We start from the raw sequence: 23,224 nt of genomic DNA, 5'->3' as shown, positions 1-23,224 counted from the left end.
GGTTGATAGTTAAGTGGTATGTATGCATGAGACCCCACAAAGGACACACCGTAAAGAAAAGCAGAGACCAGAGAGAAAAAATACTCTTGAAACTGAGCAATAGGGAGCCAGAAATGTTAATTTAATGCTTTTTAAAAACAAGTGCATTCTCCAATTGTAAATATCTTTGGGTGCAGAAAGCCTCAAGGGTAAGATTATAAAGCTGAAAGCCAGCAGAATTGCTAGAATTAGGGATATCCTGAAAAGCAAAGAAACCTGCCAATTTTTGTATGTAAAAGAGAGTCCCACAGGGATTAGGTTAGATAAAAATGCAGCAATGGGAAAGCCTAAAACAGAGCAGATGTAAGTATTGCATAACTTGTAGTAGAAGTAGTGCATGATTTGATTCTGGGCAACTTAACTAACAACTAGGAAAAAAATCCAATAATCATCAGGAGAACATTGTCCACTGTCACTGCAATAAATTATTTAAAGTGGACAAATAACAATCAAACCACCAGACCTGCAAAGAAACAGAAAAGTGTAACCTATACATAGGAAATTTTTTCTTTTAACTTTAAAGAAGGAATCAATAGAATCCTATTCATAGAAAGTTGGATATTAAAATAAGCAGAGGAAGATTTCAATGCAGCCATTCTAAATATGTTCAAAGAATTAAGTTAGACTATATTCAAATATTTGAAGGCAAATATGGCATCAATAATTTAAGAGATGAGCAATCTCAACTGAGAAATGCAAACTATTAAAAAAATGGAAGTTCTAGAATTGAAAATTACAATTACTGAAATAACAAAGTGAACACAAAAGCAGACTGGGGATGGCAGAAGAAAGGAGTGGTCATTTGAATATAGATCAAAATAAATTGCCCAGTCAAAAGTTCAGTTGGAAAAAGATTAAAGAAAAATGAGCAAAACCTCAGAGATCTGTGGTTATATATGAAGCAGACCAACATATACAAAATTGAAATCCTGGGAGGAGAACAGTAAGAGAAAATGACAGAAAAGTGATGTTTTAAAATGTCAAAATCTTTTCAAATTTGCTGAAAATGTTAACTTAAAGATTCAAATACTCATAGAACCCTAAGCTGACTGAAAATAAATCTAGTTTAAGACACATAAGAGTTAAAATACAGATTGACACTCAAAAAAGGAAATTTTGAAAACAATAATGAAGGAAAACAACAACTTTAATGGCTTGCTTCTCATTAAAAATTATGGAGCTTGGAGTTCCTGTAGTGGCTCAGAGGTTAATGAACCCGACTAGCATCCACGAGGACATGGGTTCAGATTGCTCAGTGGGTTTAGGATTCGGCGTTGCTGTGAGCTGTGGTGAGGGTCGCAGACATGGCTTGGATCGTGTGTTGCTGTGCCTCTGGTGTCGGCTGGTGGCTACAGCTCTGACTGGACCCCTAGTCTGAGAACATCCATATGCTGTGGGTGTGCCCCTAAAAAGACAAAAAAAAAAAATTATGAAAGCCAAAAGACATTGACTTTACATTGTCAAAATTCTGAAGGAACAAAAAGGTAACTAAGATTTCTAAATCCAGTAAAGTTATCCTTCACAAATAAAGAAGAGTGTGTGTTTCTAATTATAATAAAATTCTACAAAATGCAAACTAATCTGAAGTGACAGAAAACAGGTCAAGAGTTACCTGAGAACTGGAATGGAGATAGGGCTATACAACACCAGGAAACATCAGTTTCCTGAGACACAAGGAAGTTTTGGAAGTGATGAAAATGTTTGTTGTCTTGACTTATTGATATTGATGATTTTGTATATGCACATGTATACTAGTGCACATATGTATATACATACATGTATACATGTACACATGTATATATATATATGCATATATACATATATGTATATCATATATATATATCATGTATATATAAAAAACCATCCTGAAGCACATACACATGTGTAGCAAGTGTGCAAAACTTATCAAGTTATATTTTTCAAATGTGTGAAATTTGTTACATCTATTTTTATCTCAAAAATCTGTAAAAAATGAAGACAAAATAATGACATTTTCAGATAAACTAAGACTTAGAGAATTTGTTGCCAGCAGACCTGAACTAAAAGAAATACTAAATGAAGTCTTCAGTCTGAAGAGAAATGGTACTAACTAGTAAATTAGTTCTATAAAAAGAAACAAAGATCATCAGAAATGGTCAATATAAAAGCTATATTTTAAGTGCTAAAATAATAGCACTTATTGAGTCTATTTTACCTACATATTATGTATATATCATCTATCAATTTTTTTATGTTGTAGACAACCATGTCACTAAAATTGAGAGAACAAATGGAAATAAACTTTTGCATGTCATCTTGTATTTTTCCTGAAGTAATTTACTATTTTACTAATTTACTATTGATTATAGGTAGATTGATATAAGCTTAAGAAACATACTCCTATTCTTAGAGATATCGTTAAAATAACTACAGAAGGAGAGAGCTAAAAATCAGTAATGTTCTTAGGATGGAATATTATAAAATATTTGATTAATATAAAGGCAGAAGTGAAGGAATAGAAGAACAAAAATATACAGTACAATGATAGACATAAATATAATTATATCTATAATTATATAGTAAATGTAAATGGCTAAAGGCTTCAATAAAAAAATTGTCAGTCTATAAAAAAGCAAGAGCAAATTATATGTAATCTACATAAGATGCTCTTTAAATACTAAGACACAAATAGGCCAAAAGTAAAAGGCTAGAAATGGATACTCAAAGCAAACAAGAAGCATAATAAGCATAAGTGATAGTGATTACATTAATAACAGACAAAATAGACTTCCAGAAAAGGAAACAAGAAATATCTTAAATCAATGAGCTAAGCTTATCCTTAAGCAACTAGAAAAGGAAAAGTAAACTAAACAAAAAATAAAAAAAAACACAATAAAGATGATAGCAGAAATCATTGAAATAGAAAACTAAACATTAGAAAAAAATCAATAAAATAATAAAAAATAATAAAATTCATATAGCTGTAGCCAAACTGATAAGGAAAAATTAGGCATCACAAATTACCTAAATCAGCATTGAAAAAAGGGATACCACTATAGATCTTTTAGTTAAAAGGAAAATAAGAAAATATTATGAACAGTTTTTTCCCAATAATCATATGACCTAGATGAAAAAGAACACATCCAGTATAAAAAAAAAAAATCAATTGTTTTTCTAAGTACTAGGAATGGGAAAGTAGAAAATGAAAAACTCATCCTAACATGAAAAATAGGAAATACGGATAAATATCAGAAAACACATTAACAACTTATACTTTGAAAATGATAAAACACAGCTAAAAAGTTAAAGAATACCTAAACAATTAGAAAGATATACCATTGGTACAACCAGTACGGAAAACAGTATGGAAGTCCTCAGAAAACTAAATATAGAAGTACCATATGATCAAGCAATCCCACTCAGCATATATCCAGACAAAACTATAATTCAAAAAGATACATGCACCCCTATGCTCATAGCAGCACTATTCACAATAGCTAAGCCATGGAAGCAACCTAAATGTCCATCGACAGATGAGTGGATTAAGATGTTGTATATATACACAGTGGAATTCTGTACTATTTAGCCTTTAAAGAGAACAAGGTAATGCCATTTACAGCAACAGGGATGGAACTAGAAATTTTTATACTAAGGGAAGTAAGTTTGGAAAAGAAAGACAAATACCACATGGTATCACTTATATGTGAAATCTAAAATGTGGCACAAATGAACCTATCTACAAAGCAGAAACTGACTCACAGTCATAGAGAACAGATTTTTGGTGGCCAAGGAGGAGGGTGGAAGGAGTGGGATGGATGAGGAGTTTGGGTTTAACAGATGAAAAGTATTGCATTTAGAATGGATAAGCAACAAGGTCATACTGTATGGCACAGGGAACTATATCTAGTCTCTTGGGATAGACCATGATGGAAGATAATGTAAGAAAGGGATGTATATGTATGACTGGGTCACTTTGCTATAGAGCAGAAATTGGCACAACATTGTAAATCAACTATACTTTAATTAAAATAAAATCCAACAGAAAAGATATATCATATTTATTGATTAGAAGACTCAATATTTTAAGACGTCAGTTAACTACAAATTGCCCAGTAGATTCTATGTAATCAAATAAAAATTCTTGGAAAATTTTTGGTAGAAATTGTCAATTTATATGGAAATGCTGAGATACTAAAACAGGAAAAAAGAATTCTAAAAAATTAGAAAATAAAATAGAAGACTTAGATTCCTGATTTTAAGACTTTGACAGGGTGGGATTGAGATAAGAATATACAAAGAGATCAATGAAACAGAATAGGGTCCAAATCAGACCAACTCATATGTTGATTTTGACAATAAAGTGGAGGAAATTGGAGTTCCCATCGTGGCGCAGTGGTTAATGAATCCGACTAGGAACCATGAGGTTGTGGGTTCGGTCCCTGCCCTTGCTCGGTGGGTTAACAATCCGGCGTTGCCGTGAGCTGCAGTGTAGGTTGCAGACGTGGCTCAGATCCCGAGTTGCTGTGGCTCTGGTGTAGGCTGGCAGCTACAGCTCCGATTAGACCCCCAGCCTGGGAACCTCCATATGCCGCTGGAGTGGCCCAAGAAATAGCAAAAAGACCAAAAAATAAAAAAATAAAAAAATAAAGTGGAGGAAATTCAGTGGGCAAAGAACATATTTATACTGCAGTAACAATTGGATAACTATGTTCCCTACAAATGCGTACCTCTCATGCCACCCATAAAAATTAATTCAAAATAGATCATAGATTGAAAAATTCTAAAAGAAAACATAGAAATCTTTGTGGTATTGGATTAGGCAAAGATTTATTTTAAAAGACACCAAAACCATGAACCGTGAAATGAAAAAATAAGTAGAAACTTTTAAAATTAGAAACTCTTGCTTTTCAAAAGATATTAAGAAAAATGAAAATGCAAGCAACTAGGAGAAAATAGCTTCAAAACATATACCTAGTGAAATTCTTGTACCCAGAATATACAAAGAATTTTTTACAATACATTGACATGATAAACAACCCTGTTAAAAATTTATATAAATATTTGAACCCATAATTCACTAAAGAAGATATAAAATTTATTAAAAAAATCACCTCAAATGCTTCTTAACATCTATTCTCATTGGGGAAATTCAAATTAAACCAAAACGATTTATCATTACATACTAAAATGGCTAAAACTAAAAAATAAAGTGACAATACCAAGAAACGGTGAGGATATATAACAACTGAAAATTTCATTATAGCTGATGGGAATGCAAACTAATAACAATACTTTGGAAAGTAGTAAATCTCTTATAAATTAAATATACACTTAGCATAGCACCCAGTACTCCCACTCCCTGATGTTTATCCAAGAGAATGAAATGCTTTTCACAAAAAGATGTGCATGGAATTGTTCATTGCAGTTTGTTAAGGAGAGCCCAGAACTGGTAATAACCCAAATATGTGCCAGCTGAAGAAAAAATAAACTAATTATGGTATTCTATTCAGCAGTATAAAGAGCAATATATACATTCATAGAACAGAAATAATTCTCACAAGGATTATGCTAAATAAAAATGGTAAACACCCAAGACTACATACTGCCTGATTCTAGTCACATGAAATTCCAGAAAAGAAATAATTGTAGTGACAAAATTGTGGAGCAGTGGTTAATAGTGACCAGGGTTGGGGAAAGAGATTGACTCCAAAGCGCATGAAAGAATTAATTGGGAAGCTGGACATGTTTTATGCTATGATTATGGTAATAATTATAGAAATCTATACCTTTGTCAATACTCCTTAAACTATGCACTTAAAATTACTGAGTAATTGTATGTATATTTTACCTCAATTTAAAAAATTAAGAAAATACATAAGCAAAATAAAAAAAATTGTATCAGAAAACGAGTGAGATGAGAAAGAGATGCCTAAATGCAAGTATATTAATTGGGTAGAGAACTATGTGTTGATGAACAGAAAGATAAGTAAACTGCAGAATTTGATGAGGGTTTAAGGTTGAGAACTAGAGTTTTTCATCTGATATTAGTAATGGGGAAAGAATGTGTTAGGATTGATTATAAAACCAAAGTATTTTTTGTTCTTTGAAAATTTTATAAAACTCTTCTCTGATGCTCTTCTATGCATAATGAATTTTTAATTTAGATAATTGACAATCATTTCTACTTCTTTTATCTTTACTTTTTACTCAGATTTCTATCATTACTCATGTCAATTTTGTTGCTTAAAATTTTCTAGAAAATAGGGCCTCTTTCACTTAGATTTTAATAGTTAACAAAATTATCTTTTTAACTTTTGAAATTCTCTGGCATCTGTGATGTGTCCTTTTTCATTCATAACATTCAGTATTTAGTATGCTGAACTTTAATTTCTGTTGTTTATTTTATTTGCTTTACTAACACCGGCTTCTGGTTTTTAAAAAATATTTTCACATCTTTACTGATATAAATGGCATTAAACAGTGTGTCATTTGAAGGAGTACAAAGTAATGATTTGATATGTATATATATATATATTACAAAATGATTACCACAATAAGGTTAGTTAATACATCCAGCACCTCACACAAATTGTGTGTGTGTGGGGGGAGAACTTTTAAGGTCTACTCTCTTACAAATTGGACAAAGTAGAAGTAGGGAGTTCCCGTCGTGGCGCAGTCAGTGGTTAACGAATCCGACTAGGAACCATGAGGTTGCGGGTTCGGTCCCTGCCCTGGCTCAGTGGGTTAACGATCCGGCTTGCCGTGAGCTGTGGTGTAGGTTGCAGACGCGGCTTGGATCCAGCGTTGCTGTGGCTCTGGCATAGGCTGGCGGCTACAGCTCCGATTGGACCCCTAGCCTGGGAACCTCCATGTGCTGCGGGAGCGGCCCAAGAAATAGCGAAAAAAGACAAAAAAAAAGAGAAGTAGATAAATTCCTAGAAACATAAAACCTCCCAAAACTGAGTCATAAAGAAAAAGACAACTTGAACAGGCCAATAATAAGGAAATTGAATTTGAATAAGAAATCAAAAAATTCATAACAAAGAAATGTCCAGAACCAGATGGTTTCACTGGTGAGTTCAACTGAACATTTAAAGAATTAACACCAATCCTTCTCAAATGCTTCCAAAAGTTTGAAGGAGAGAATACTATCAAACTCATTTTACAAGCCAACATTACCCTGATGTCAAGTCCCATAAAAATACTACAAGAAAGAAAACTTTAGGCAAATATCCTTGTTAAATACAGCCTCTAGTTTGGTTGATTGATATTATTATTTGTGTGTGTAAGGAAGGGGTAAGATCCGTATCCTTAAATTTCTGCTTTAATATTTATTACTTTTATCTTCCTACTTTTTATATTTTTATGAACTTATGTTTGCTATTTGGCATTTATTTTTAGAGTATGTTGCTTGCAATATTTTAATTTTTGGAATAATTTGACATTTTATGGTTGATTTTGTTCATATTCCTTGAATATTTGAAAAAGTGAACTTAATTTTTTTAACTGTGAAATGCAAGTCTACTTAAATTGGAATTATAATGCAAAATAGTGTGTAGTTGCCAAATTCACTACCTATTTAAATCTTCTATCTCCTTTATGTTCTAACCTTTTCTGTCAAATTATGGGAACCATTTAAGCCATGTTGAGAGGTTTATGAATTTATTTTATTTCTAATAATGTTTTTTCCTTACATTTTTTAGTTCTATAATTTTTAGTGCATAAACTATCAAGACTATTTGATATTCTTCATAGATTGCAATTTTTACTGATAGAATTTTCCACATAGATGGATCCTATATTTTTCTTGAATTTTAACTTGTGTCAAATTAATATTAATAGCCCCTAATTTTTTCCATTTGTTTAGTATACCTATTTTGGGTAGGCAAATTTCTAAGATAGCTCTCAAGTTTCCTGCCCCTGGTGTCCACATTGTATATAAAGCTACCCCTGAATCCAGTGTTGGAGGAAATTATGAGTATGATGGGACAGTTACTCCCTTTATGAGGTTACATTATATGAACAATATATTATATAACTTATAAAATATTCTATGTTAATAGACTGGGCGTGGTTCTCCTGCTGGCCTTGAAAAAACAAGCTGCTTACCTGAAAGAGGGCCATGTAGCAAGAATTTAAGGAAGCTCTTAGGAGCTGAGAAAAATCCCCAGCTGACAGCAGGAAATATGAAGAATGTGATATTCACAGTCAATTAAACTAGTTCATTATTTGGCATCATAATATGGTAGTAAACATGATCTTGGCCAAGTTTATTGAATTAAAAACAGACTTTCAACCAAAGAAATATTGAGCCTTGAACTTAAGTAGTTGGAAGATGGTATAAGACATCCTAAAAATCCCTCCTATTTCCATCTAAGACACTGACTCAGGAGTTTTCAATGGCAATCCTATGAAATACTTTCACGAAGTTTAAAATGCATTCAGCTAAATATAGAGTAGAAAATACTGCTTCTTAAGTTCTCTTGTGGGGCAGTGGGTTAAGGATTGGCACTGTCACTGCTGTGGCTTGGGTCACTGATGTGGCACAGGTTCGATCCCTGGCCTGGGAAATTCCACATGCAGTGGGCATAGTGAAAAACAAACAAACAAGCAAACAAAAAATCAAAATAGAAAAGAAAAGAAAATGCTGTTTCTTCCAACTGGAGACTTAAAATGTGAATAGTTTTTATGGAATTTACATATATAGCAGTTTAGCTAACTAACAAACAATGGTGTACTTTCTTTGAAATATGACAGAAATTGATAGGATAGCAGTATTAGATATTTAATTAGATAATAAAATAATGTTTCTTACTAAGGTTTTCATTATCCTTATCGTTTCAGTGTCTATTATGGCAGGCACTAGCCATTTGTGCATATGGAACAATTGAAATATGCTAATCTGACTATAGAAATAAGTTTTTCTTTATTTTTAATTAATCTAATTTTAAAACATATTTAAATTTGTTATTGGAAAAGGTTTGAGTATGTTTGGAAAATTTGAGCGTGTGAATCTACCTTTCCAACTGTGAATTGTATGAAATGTAAATAAAAATCAAGAATTTCCAATGAAAATTTAGTGTCCAAATCATACATTATATGATCAAATGGTAGTATTTTACATATATTGGGCTAGATAAAATATTTACTTTTTTTGTATGTGTTTTTTATTTTTATTTTTTGTATTTTTTAGATTACACCTATAAAAGTATTTACTTTTTTAATATGACTATTTACTTTTTGAATGCGGTTACTAGAAAATTTAAAATTACCCCCCCAAAAATAAAATTACCCATGTGACATTTATTATATTTCCATTGTTCAGAGTTACTCTATATGGTCTTGATCTTTTATTATTTTTTTACTTTTATTACTTTGTTGTCATTGCTTTTTAAGGCTATAGGTGCATCATATGGAAGTTCCCATATGATTGGGAGCTGCAACTGCCTATGCCACAGCCACAGCAACATGGGATCCGAGCCACATCTGCCACCTGTACCACAGCTCACAGCAACACCAGATCCTTAACCCACTGAGCGAGGCCAGTGATTGAACCCATCTCATGGATACTAGTCGGGATCATTACCACTGAGCCACAGTGGGAACTGCCTACTTTTGTTACATGTTTATCTTAGTTTTTGAGAAATATGTAGAAATTTTTTAATATATAAATTTATAAATCTTTGGGAGAATTTTATAGAAGAAGAATTCACATTTTAATCAGGAGAACTGACACTTTTGGGGTAGGGGGAAGGGCATTATTCTCAAGTGTAAGATGAATTTCATAGAGGAATTCATTTTAGCATGAGCTACTTGGTATTTCCACAGTCATTTTGAGATTCAAAATAAACATGCTTTAGGATCTAGTATCTAAAGAATGACTGAGACTGGTTCCCTCAGAACTGTATGAAAAACAACTACATATATATTAATTGGTTTTGGTTGTTTTCTCTTAGAACTCTTATACATTTTTCTCCCCTAAATTGGTAGAAGAAAATAAACAAAAGCTCTCACTGAACTCTAATATTCCTTAGTTGTTCATGCCCCAGAGAACATTGTACTACTTTTCAGAAGATAATAATTAAAGCCAAAATGATGTTCTGCAATCTTCCCATATCATAATTTAGGGCAGGATTAAGGTTTTGGCTTCTGTGTTTGGTTTTTGGAATATAATGTATGTCTACCTCAGGTTTTGGAAAGATGCTATAATATATATATGTGTTATTGAATTTGTAGTATTTGCCAGTCACCCCAACTTTTTGCCTCTTATCATGAATCATTTGGAAAAGAGGAGGGAAGTAGTATCAGATATGTATATTTGTTTCATGCTTATTGGGTTAATTATAGTCTGAGGTTTTTAACTCAAATGAAAAACTGTAAGTGAAAGAGATTTGTATGTTACATCTTTAATCACTTTTTTTTCTTTAATGCTAAAGTGAAGGAAAATGTATGGGTATATTTATAAGTTGCTATGTGAGCAATTATGTGAAATTTATGCTGTGTAATGGATTATGGAAGGTAGCTTTGAACAAACTAAATGCCCATTTCATCTGATCAAACTGTTTTTTACAAATCCAATAATTATGGAATGTACAGGTTTTCTATTTTTTTTTTAAGTTTTCCAAAGTATGGTAAACAAGCACTAGGTTTTCCTCATTTGCACAGTAATGTGGACTTATAGGCTAAGGGTGATTTATGTACTGAAGTAATTTAAATTCCATACCTTCAGAGTCACAATGCATATGTTACATGCCTATAATTATGCTCCTCCGGGTGTGCAAGCCAAGAAGGTGGCAGAGTCAGACACAGAAAAAGAAAGGAGATTGATGGTATGGTATTTTGCTAATACAATGCAAGGCACTAACAGATTATAAACCTCACTCTTGCCTTTCCTTCTAGGACCTTTTAAATTACATTTTAAAACTGACATCTTCACTGATCTCTTATTTACAGAATTTGCCTTCATTATAAGGGAACCCACTTGGAAAAAATATGAACAAAAGAAAACTTCAAACTTTGGCTTAAAGATAAAGGAGCTCTTCTACCTCCTCACACACACTCATTTATTAGATTTGAGATGTATATGCTTAAGTATCAAACTTTTTTCCTAAATTTATAATCATATGAGGAAGAAAAACTACTTTAAGGGAACTGAAATAATGCACCGGTATTTTGTAAAAAGTCACACCAAAGGAAGGTAGAATATTTTAGGAGAGTAGCACTCATTTCACTACTTGTAAGTTACAATTCTTGCATACTGTTGTTTTAAAAAGGGTGATGTTGTGGATTTTCTTAGGTTTCCCACAGGTTGCTAGGCATTTTCTTATTCCTAAGTGTTGGGTGACCTTTAAGCCGACCGAACATTTACATGGAATACAATTAGACCTGGTAAGCAATTTCTATTAAATCATACATCCTAATTCCTTTATTATGCTACTGCCATGATGTTTAATGGCCTCCTCCTTTGGGTCAGTTCAACTCTAGGTTTCATAGGTTTTATTTTTCTCTACGCTATTAATGGAATCCCACTTAATTTCCAAGTTTTAAATTATACACTTCTCTGCTTTTTTTTCCCTAAAGAAATATGTCCTCTCATTGATTGATATAGTCTCACAGTGTGTCTTTTCAAAAAAGGAAGAAATAAAGACTTCTTTACATATATTTTGGCGAGGTACGACCTTTTGATGCCGTGTAAAATGTCAGTTTTATCTTCAATTTTATTTTTTAACCCTATTTGGCCATTTCAGGTCAAGTTTTCCACAGACATTCTTTGTACATTTGATGAGACCATGAGAAAATTATATAAATACATAAAAGTTGATTAACATGTAATATATCTGAAGGAGGATAACAAATTTAAAACTATGGAAACTTGCTACTTCTTAGAACAAAAGATTCTTTTGCATAGTTTTTTGATATTGCTATGTTTGTTTGCTTTTCCTGGGATCCTGTGGTTGGGGATATATTGTGTGACTATGGGGATTTCAAACATTTGCTCTTTACATTTCTAGATATACAATAGGCTCACCCAGCTACATTTTTAATGTAGTTTTTCCTTAGCAGATGTACTTTTCACCCTAAAAACTAAAGAAAAATAAAATTATACAATATTTAGATAATTGATTGGGGTGATGATTGAGTGATTTTAGAGTGAACTAGTTAGATTTGGTCAATTAAGTTATAGGACATAGTAGCTACTCAATGTCCTTTATATGACTTCCTTGTTTTAATGTAGGTGAATGTAGGTGTGTGTTATCTCTATAGTCGTTTTTCTGTATTTTTACTTTGAAGTCGGTAAGACTTAGAGACCAGAAGATTGCTGTTAATATACATGATTTATTGCATACATTTGAGAGCTGTATGAGGGGGGCTGATTTTTGAGACTAAATTGTTACATAGGATTTCTGATTTACGTTGTTATGTATTTTGACACTTCAAGATAGAATATTGCTGAAGCAAGGAAATATCATAATGGCTAATAGCTATAATATTTTCAAACATTAACAGTGATAAAATTAGAAAAAGCAAATTATTACAAATATTACAGTCATTTTTTGTGATTATTCAAAAATTATTACATCTAATAATTCAAATTATTCTCTAATAAAATTAAATTTTTTCATCAGTCATTCCATGTTTTCTTGAAATTATCCAGTAGTCTTTCTTCATTAAAACATTTTCCTGAGCTAAATAAAGTCATAAACTATTTACTTGTTTCTAAGAATTTCCTTAGGAAAGATTTGCTAAAAATGACTTCAAAAGTTAAAAATAACACATGCTAATATATAGAGTCTTCCAGTCAGAAAATTCTCTTAGTTAAAAACCAATTGTTTTAATCCTTTATTTTTCCTGAAAGCAGCACGCTATATAATATTTATTATTAATAATGACTCATTCTTCTCAATACTAATTATTAATTTTTATATTGGTTAATAATTTTTCAATCCACTAGTATTTGTAATATGTAAAATAACTTCTAGGTATTACAGAATAAAGACAAAATACAAGTTCTATATATTACAGATATAAAGACAAAAATGTGATATTTTCTCTGAGTATTAGTAAAAAGATAGAAACGCAAACACATTTGATGACCAAAACAATTGTTGCTTTAATGAAAATATTTCAGAGTAGGAACATAGGAGAAAGACCATTAAATTAGAAGAAATTCATTCAATAGTTGCCTCACTCTTCTCAAAGTTGTTTCACATTAAATGCATGTATAGTAGGTATAGACTTTTAGTTTTGTAAGTTGAAAAAGTTCTAGAAATCTGTTGTATACGTATGTGAGTATACTTAACACTGCTGAACCATTCACTTAAATGGTTAAGATGATAAATTTAATCTTATGGTGTTCTTGCCACAGGAAAAATAGCAAAAACTCCCCCTACCTCCCGCCAAAAGCTATGCTTTAAAAAAACCTGAACATGGAGTTCCGGTCATGGCTCAGTGGTTAACAAATCTGACTAGGAACCATGAGGTTGCAGGTTCGATCCCTGGCCTTACTCAGTGGGTTAAGAATCCGGTGTTGTGGTGAGCTGTGGTGTAGGTCGCAGACACGGCTCAGATCCCCCGTTGCTGTGGCTCTGGCGTAGGCCAGAGCAGCTACAGCTCCGATTAGATCCTTAGCCTGGGAACCTCCATATGCTGGGGGAGCAGCCCTAGAAAAGGCAAAAAGACAAAAAAAAAAAACCTGAACAGCCTCTGACAAGTGACTATCACAACTTTACAGAAATTAAATACTAATAAATATATGGATTAAATACTAATAAATATGCAGATTTATTTTGGGACATTGATCAATTTGGCATCCTGTGGATAAAGGCTGCATCAAATATCTGGAGAAATATTTAAAGGAGAGTTTCAAGTATCACACATCTCTACTCAAATCAAGAAGTCAATAAAAAACAATATTCTAATTTTTTAAAAAAGATTTTTAGAGTCAATTAAAAATAAAATGGAAACAATACACTAAAATCAAAAGTAACATTTTTATCGCATTAGAAAATCTTAGACTAGGTAATTAGATATGTTTTACCTTTTTTTTTTTTGTCTTTTTGCTATTTCTTGGGCCGCTCCGCGGCATATGGAGGTTCCCAGGCTAGGGGTTGAATCGGAGCTGTAGCCACCGGCCTACGCCAGAGCCACAGCAACGCAGGATCCTAGCCGCGTCTGCAACCTACACCACAGCTCACGGCTACGCCGGATCATTAACCCACTGAGCAAGGGCAGGGACCGAACCCGCAACCTCATGGTTCCTAGTCTGATTCGTTAACCACTGCACCATGACGGGAACTCCTTACCTTTTTTTTTTTTTTTTTGTGGTGTCAATCTAACCACTTAAATATGAATATCAGGAATAATAAACAAAGAGTTCCCATTGTGGCTCAGAAGGTTAAGAACCCAAATGGTATCCATGAGGATGCGGTTTTGACCCCTGGCCTTGCTCAGTGTGTTAAGGATCTGGTGTTGCCACAAGCTGTGACATGGGTTGCAGATATGGCTCAGATCAGGTGTTGCTGTGGCTGTGGTACAGGCTAGTAGCTGCAGCTCTGATTTGACCCCCAGCCTGGGAACTTTCATATCCTGCAGGTGCAGGCCTAAAAAAGAAAAAGTATGTTTTTAACCCCGAAGCCAGTGATGTACCTGACTGGTATGTTACACTTCCCAACTTGCATTTAGTGACATTACATTCGTAGCTTGTAATTGGTCATGGTGGGAGTATTTATATCGGGGTAACTGGCAAAGGCCACAAATCAGGACTTTCTTTTCTTGTCCAGAAAGCCATGGTTAAACATCTTCCTGTCTGCCATTGAGTACTGAATATGGAATGGGTGTGCTCTGAGGGGCATGACTGAAAAAAACATCAATCTAGTGCAATACATACATGTTACATGCAGAGAGATGGAACAGTATTTTCTGCAAGTTAACATATTGTCATAGATTACAATGGAATGTTTAGGATAGACTACAAATGATGCTGTTAATGGGCTGAATTGTATCCCTTTAAAATTCATATATTGAAAACTTAACATCCATTTCCTCAGAATGTGACTTTATCTGGAGATGGGACCTTTCAAGCATGATTACATTACAATGAAAGCCATTAGGGAGGGCCCTAATTCAAACTGACTTATATCCTCAAAAGAAGAGGAAAGTGGTCACACAAAGAGACCCCAGGGATGTATGCTCACAGAGAAAAGACCATCTGAGGACATGGAGAAGGCGCCCATCTGGAAGCAAGGGACAGAGGCTGCAAGAGAAACTAAACCTACCAACACCTTGATCTTGGACTTCCAGCCTTTATGACTGTGAAAATACATTTCAGTTGTTTAAGCCACCCGGTCTGTGGTACTTTATGATGGAAGCTCTAACAAATTGATACATATGTTTAGGGTCTCTGCACAAGAACAGTTTGGCACAAAGATGACAGAGCAATCATGAAAGATTACAGCATGGCCTTATCAAGTGCATTTCTGATCATCATTTCACCAATGACTCTTAGTTATAGACTTTTTTCCCATATATATATATATACACATATATATATATGTGTATATATATATATATATATATATATGTATATCTAGGCTTAGGGTCTGCTTCGCTGGAAATCAGCATTTATTCTTAATTCATTAATTCTTCTTTAAAAATTAGCAGGCATTTCTTTGTACCTAGCTAATCTTCCATTAACTTTGGGGACATTTTTGCTGTGAATTCATATCAGAGTAACCAAGTTCTTTGTTTAGTAAATAGGCAAATCATTTACCAGAAAAGCAGGGACAGGTTTGAGAAATTCTCATCCTCTGATTATATGGATTTCATGCACATCTTTGAAAAAACTATATGATCACAAACTGTATGATTTAATTTGACAAGTATTGCCAATTGCAGGAGCAAATTGTATTGTTCCTTACTGTATTATCATACAATTCTCACTCCTGAGCCTTCCATTTTTAAAATATTTTCCTTCTTTTTAAGCTAGGTATTATTAACCATTTCATCTTACTCTCAACCTCCCCAACCTCTGTGTTTTACATTTTCTTTCACTTAATCTTCTTTCTGGTTTTCTGATTTCTTTGCAATGATGCTTCCTGGTACTAGTGAATAAACTGACCTTTGCTGTTTTTAATCTAACAGAACATATGTGAGTGTCTCAGCTCAACAACACAAGATGAAGAACCTTCCTGTTATTGTAAAACAGCTTTAAGAAGTACTTCTACAGCAATAGAACTGGAATCCAGAGCAACTAGGTGCAGTAAAATGGTAAATTACTGTTATTTTCCTGACTATAAATACAAGCAGTATACTTGCAAAGCTGTAATAACACTAGAGATGATCGTTAGTGTATTGCATTTATCACATCTTAATGTGTGATTTTCCACATAGTTATGGTTGTGGGTCTGTTACAGTAGTGTGCCTCTTGACCTTCTTTGAAGCTCAGATTCTTTAATTCTATGTATTTGATCTATAAACTTCAATTTCTAATGCTTATTTGCCACTCTGTATATGTTTACTTCAGGTATTAAAAAAAATTGAGAAACCAGAATATGTAGCAACACATTACTGGCTGTTAATATTGCTGCTTATCTTGTTGATATTTTTGTAGTATACCATCATCAATATATGAAAAGAACAGCTATATTTAGCACAACAAATTCTATGAAATATTTTGTTGGGAAAAACTTGATCAGAAAACGTGTGCCCCTCCTGTTAGGTGTTTATCTAAGATGCTGTACTTTAAAATATGAAAATATGTAAATGGTATATTAATGTAAAAGATTATTGGAGAATAGCAAAGCATCGGCTGTTCTTTGATTTTTGACTTGATTTTCTATTTATTGCTTTATTATTTGGGTGAGCAACTGAACCTTTCCGTACATTTTGTTTCATCTGAAATAAAATGAAGCTGTCCTTTCCATTAAATAGTTCTTATATAAAACCTGAATACTCAAGCAGAAATGTGTTGCTAATATGCACTTGTTAAATTTAAAATTGTTGCACTTTTTTTCTAAAATGTATAAAAGCACCTGTATTTACTTCTCAGAATCTAGGAAAGAACTGATGTATTTGTCACATAGAAAACGTCTCTCATAAGTAGTTTTTTTATAATTTACAGGTATAGATTTTACTTCAGAAATGTTTATGTTTTAAAAATGTAATATGTGTTCTGAAATGCAATGTTGAGAATCTTGTCTGTTGTTCAATAGAAATTTTAGAAAAAGTAATATGAGCTATATTAACATTTCCCCAAAATCTTAGCTAAATCAGATGTTTGGATGAGAAGGGAGTTCACAAATTGATGTTCTGATAAACTCTGTTTTTTTTGCACATTAAATAGACGATTCTGGGGTTCTTCAAATGTAATATTTATAGGATGTCTTCTTTTGAAGAGTTCTAAATTCCTAACAAATATGATTTTACACAATCCACATGAAGTTGCATTGTTTTATTTCAAGAATATGCTGTATTTGTGGAAAGTTGAGGAACTGAAATATTGTTTGTTGGAATCACATAGGAGAGGCATTGACAATTGCCAAACAACTACACTGCTTTGTCTTTTGAATCTTTCTACTAAGAAATGTGCACCAACATCCTTGGAAATGATATTTAAAAAATTAAATAAAACCCACCCCCCCAACCAAAAACCCCCTCAGCTGGTTCTTCTCCTTTCCCTGCATAAAAATAGCACCATATTCATTAAAACAAAATAGAATAACACCTTCTTATTTGATAAAAAATGTAATACTCCCTACCTTATTTTATGACCACATGTAATTACATATATCCATATTGAAAAAGCAAATATTTAATGAGATACTGAAATCAATTACTAAATATTTTTCTTTCAAAAAATTGTCTGCACTTCATATATGTGATAAAATTTTGAAAAAAAAACTCATATCATTGATCTTCATAAAAGCCTACAAAAATTAAGATTTTATTTATGCAATTATTTTAGTTTTACCTTTTTTAAACTACAAAGCAAGTATATCTTTGTTATTGAAATAAAATCAATTAGTTCAGAAATATATGTAGAATATTGTGAAATTCTAACTCCCAGTCCTCCTAGTTCTATTCCCATAGATTCCTACTAGTAAACATTTGGTATGCATTATGTTAGACTTCCTTTCCTCATATAACCAAGTATAGAATTTAAAAATGAGATCATTCCATTTCTCTGCTGCTTGTTTTTTAAACTTTTAAGAATATCTTTTTGGGCCAGTACATGAAGAGTTAGCTCATTCTTTCAAATGGCCTAACAGCATTTTATTGTATGAATATGTCATCATTTATTGAATTAAATATCTATAAGTGGATGTTTAGGTTGTTTACAATCTTAATTCAATTCCTAAGGGAATAGTTGCAAAAGATATTCTTTAAATATGAACCAGAGCATTAGTTATTCAGATGAAAAACACTAATCTCCTGGGACAATCACACTGACTAAAGTCAGAATAAAAAAAAAATAGAGATCTAAATGTTATATTCCATTTTTGTATCAGTCAGCAAGTAAGACTATAGATTTGGAGTCAAGGAATCTCAGTTTCTTTCAAACCTTGTCACTTATTAATTATATGGCATTGGGCAAACTATCTCACTTCTTAGAACATTGTTTGTTCATCTACAAAATGGTGAATGTGAACTCCACAGTGTTTAAAAAGTCTAATAACTCTAAATGGAAGACTCTACAGTGCTATTGTAAAAAATTTTAAAAAATTATGCACCATCACTCACTAGGTGAGGTGAGGATTTCAGAGAAAAATAAGTAATCTCCCATCACCTTAGATTATTTATTTGTGGTAGGGAAGGCTAATGGAAGTTAGAGCACATAAACTGAAGAATAGCCAAAATTTATACCTCTTCGCCTACCAATATTTTAGCCATTCTTTGTCCTATACTATATAATACAGATGTATGTGGGGGAATCTAGACTTTGTGTCCCTAGAAAGGATGGCTTATACTCTGATACAGTAGTTTGATTCAGTTTTGGATGGAAGAGTTACTAACTCTTGGATTGATCAGATTTTCTAAGAGCCTTCCTTGTCTGGGTAGATTCTGACATGAGAATTGAATTAGGACAGGCTGCTTAGAATAGAGTGTGCCAAGGGGCAGCTTCTAGAGATTCTGTTGGTGGTGTAGAACTGATTCAAGGACACTAGTATTTACTCTTGCTTTTTCTACTAGTTTGCTAGATGATTTGCTTTTGGCTCTATCTGCATAGTTAGATAAAGAACTGTTAAATAAGTTGGTTCTCTAAAATGTAACATGTGAATAATTGATTTTGGTCATTCTGTTATTTAGTTGCTTTTTCTACTAGTTTGCTAGATGATTTGCTTTTGGCTCTATCTGCATAGTTAGATAAAGAACTGTTAAATAAGTTGGTTCTCTAAAATGTAACATGTGAATAATTGATTTTGGTCATTCTGTTATTTAGTTAAAATAAAAGTTGTCTCCTTTTGGGGATCCCTTTGGTCACACATATAAAGCACAACTCTCTGGTCTCTGTGTCTGGGTAATGACAATAAAAATGTCAAGTATAAAGTTTCTCTCAAAAAAGTGGCTGTGTGTTGCTACAAGGCAGTATGGTTATTAACATATTATGATTTTTTTCCATTAAATGCAATGACTACCTGAAATCAAGCTAGGATATGAACTAAAGAAGTTCTCTTCTAGAGTCAGATAGATTACCTGTCTAATTGTAAACACCCTGTACCCAGACTATTCTTATTTATGCCCTGGATGGTGAGAGATTTTATTTGCTTTATGTTGCATTTCCAGACAAAGTGTACTTCATAACCAGTTTTCTTAATGGCAGTTCATACACGATGTATTTAATAATGTCATCAGTTGCTCTGTTACTAATTGTTTCATTACTTTTCTTGTCTTAGCAACTGTGATCACCCCACATTATTTATCAGGTGTATGAGTGCCCTCTCTCTCCTGGGCGGCGATGCTTACTTAAGAACAGAAATGAAATCCTTTAGCAGGATTTCTGCCTTTCACTACAACTCCTACTGTCAACTGGGGTGAAGGCCAGCTCTAATTTCTAAAATAATTGCTACGAACATAGTTTATACATACAAGTAACCCATGAAAACGGCTTCAGTGTTGATCCTCACCTTAATCCCGTTTTTCTGCTCTCAGAAGAAAAACTAGCATTATCCTTATATAAATTATTTATATGAAGCCATTGGCAGGGGAGTGGGGTAGTGCTGGTGGCTTATCTAAGAAGCCTGATAGGCCAAATTGTGTATCCTTGTAGTGGCTAGAAGATTTTTAATGATGTTCTTGCATTTGTTGTAATCATTTCCATAAGAAATACAGACCCAACCCAAATATCTTCTGAAATGTATGAATATGAATGAAGAATTTTACATGTCAGTATCAATAATCATGTGAAAGCTTCACAGGCATTCTCTCTGCTAAAACTAAAAGGACTAAGAGTCATGTGTGATTTAACTGTTTTGCTCTTCACGTGAACACAATGATTTCTTTACTTTCTTTTTCCTTTTGGTGAGCTTAATTTAATATGCATCATGAAGGAAAAATTGCAGCGATTTATAAAGCAAAGTCATCTCTTTTATTTGCACATTGGCTTGGTTATGCACCATTGTTTCATTTTTAAAAATTATTCACATTTTTGGATACCTCCATCCACTTCTAACCAAAAAGCTTTAAAATATTTTACTTATTTATTTATTTATTTATTTATTTGAATCTTGACGTTAATGCAGGCACCACTACCAATTCTGGGTGAGACCGATGAATCTATTTTCTAAGCAGAATTCAAGACTTTGTGCCCCCTGTTAAGACTCATGCCAAGAGCAGGGCTGGTATTGTTTATGAAAGATGCAAATTATACTCAACATCTTTTGTATTTTACAATTTATAATCAGGCATGCATCCTCCAAATCCAATTCTTTCCTTTAAAACCCAGAATCCCAGACACTTCATAAAGCAAAAAGCTTGCTGCCACCTTCAAGGAACTCAAATTATCTGATTTTTTTATTTGCTGCTGCCATTAGATTGAAATGATTTTTCTTCAGTTTGCTCAAAGCCAGATTTAAAGTCAGGTCCCAGAGGTAACAGGAAAGTCGATCCCCTAAGCTACTCAGTCGTTGTTTGCTTTTTTTACATGTAATATCCTACTTCTAAGCCAAAATATAATTTAAAATACAAAACACACTCTACATAAATATGTCCTTTGGAAATTTTGTAATCTGACATTTAATAGACGTTAACTAAGTGCCTTATACCATGTTTGTTGAGGAAAATGGAGAAATTATAAATATCCTTCAAGACAATTATTTCTTAATAGCTTTCTACATATTTTGAATGCTGCACATTTCCTTACCGCTTTAGATCAATAACATGACGTGCTCTTTTTGAACAGAGAACTGCTAGGTTTCTCATTTACAATGCACCTAAATCAGCGAAAAATTATTCTAAACACTTCAAACATATGAGCTTTTGATAGCCATTCCACAAGCTCTCCTTCACAGTCCCTTTCTGTTTGCTGGGGAACAGCAAAGGGTTACTTCAGCCCAGACACTGCAAGTACGAGCAACAGGAATCCATTGGCTTTCATTTGTCCATGTCTTTCATTTGATACTACCAGTATTAATAGCTTTGCAAGGAAATTCTGCAGTCATTAATCATAATAATTAATCAGATCCAATTATATTGCATATAAATGCGAACAAATTGCTGAAAAAATAATGATCTATCACCAACATGTCACAAGGAAAAAGAGACTAAAATAGTAATTAGAAGCAGGGATTTAGTAGTGTACAAGTGCCCTGCAACTGATTTTAACAGTATGATGATTCGATGATGTAATTAGTCAAAAGTCTAGCAGGCTTTTTTTTTTTTTTTTTAATAGCTGACCAACTAATGACTGTGCATCTGGAAAAAATAAAGTCCACTTTTCTACAAGATCATTTTGGATTTGCTCCTCACTTTGCACTTCTGAATAAAGGGGATCTACTGCCCTTGGTTTTCTAATACTGGTTAACTAAATTGTTCCTGAATGTGTTTTCTGGATTTTTAATGTTCATTTGTGAAGTAAGTCTGCCTGCTAACTGGAGATCATGGAAGTTAGGAATTAAGCTACTCTACATGGCTTTTTTTTTTTTTTTAATCTTGTAATCATAAAAACGTGTAACATAAAATTCAAAATGAAATGTTTTGGTTATAGTAAGTTAACACACTGCGGGCATCATGCATGTTAGTTACGTCCACCTGTCTTCTTTCCCTTGAACTGAATTGAAAATATCCTAGAAAATGGAATTACTCTGTTTTCACTTTAGTTAGCATTCTCCATAGCACTGGCAGATTTTATCAGAAACTATTTTTTTTAAATATGTGTGTGTGAGTTATTCTTTAACACATTCTTAAATCTGACCAAAGTACATTGTTCCATACAAGTTATTCTATAAAACAATTTTAATAGGTCTTTTTATTTTCACCTGTCTCACAGGATAGAGCTCCAATATATATTTTCAATTTAAAACTTATACTATGCACATGCATAATTAGCACTAGTTTATTGTGTGGTCAAATATATATTTTTAAACCTTTCAAAACATTTACTTGCTTGACTCACAGATTACACATAAAATGGTTAACTAAAGATTGATGAGCAGTTTTTTATGATAGGTTTGCGACTTGAAAATAAATGTTAGGTTCATCATAGTTTTCAATACTAAGCACTGCACTTTACTGTCTTTGATCTCAGTGTTGTGACTACTACAAAGAAATAAAACCTTATCTTACCTTTTCCAGCATCTACTGCAGAAGACCTCAATAATGCATAAGAACATCTGGAAGTACGGTAATTTCAGCTATCAGAGATAAGAATTGACACAGAACAGGTAAACCCTACAAAGTCATCATGTTGAAATGAACTGATTAAGGTTTAGTAACATAAAACATCATGTATAGTGTTTCCATGCTTGCTACATCTTGCTATTTTATATTAAAAGAGGAATGTCAATTATATATATTTAATAGGTTGATTAGCTGGTAGCAATATTATATTTTACATAAAGAGACAGAAATGTCTGCAGATCTATTGCCATACACATCTATTTAGAATTAACTGTGAGTTCATAGAAAATACATGGGCATAGTAAACAGGGTTTTGAAATGACAATTTTTTACTGGTTGCAAGTGCTAATTGCTAGTTTCTCAAGGGTATAGA

General features: G+C 32.9%; 1 long non-coding RNA gene across 1 annotated transcript in view; it reads left to right on the top strand.

The window, feature by feature from the left end:
- Positions 1-22,891, top strand: part of LOC125122198 (uncharacterized) — a 92,199-nt gene extending 69,308 nt beyond the window's left edge. The window contains exons 2-3 of the long non-coding RNA XR_007133725.1: positions 16,159-16,284; positions 22,807-22,891. This is a non-coding gene — a long non-coding RNA (uncharacterized LOC125122198). The remainder of the gene's footprint in view (positions 1-16,158; positions 16,285-22,806) is intronic.
- Positions 22,892-23,224: the final 333 nt, after the last annotated feature.

This window comes from Phacochoerus africanus, chromosome 3 (genome assembly GCF_016906955.1).
Source record: "Phacochoerus africanus isolate WHEZ1 chromosome 3, ROS_Pafr_v1, whole genome shotgun sequence".
Taxonomy (NCBI): Eukaryota; Metazoa; Chordata; class Mammalia; order Artiodactyla; family Suidae; genus Phacochoerus; species Phacochoerus africanus.
Note: the sequence above shows the minus strand (reverse complement) of the source record. Positions and strands in the feature narration are given on the sequence as shown.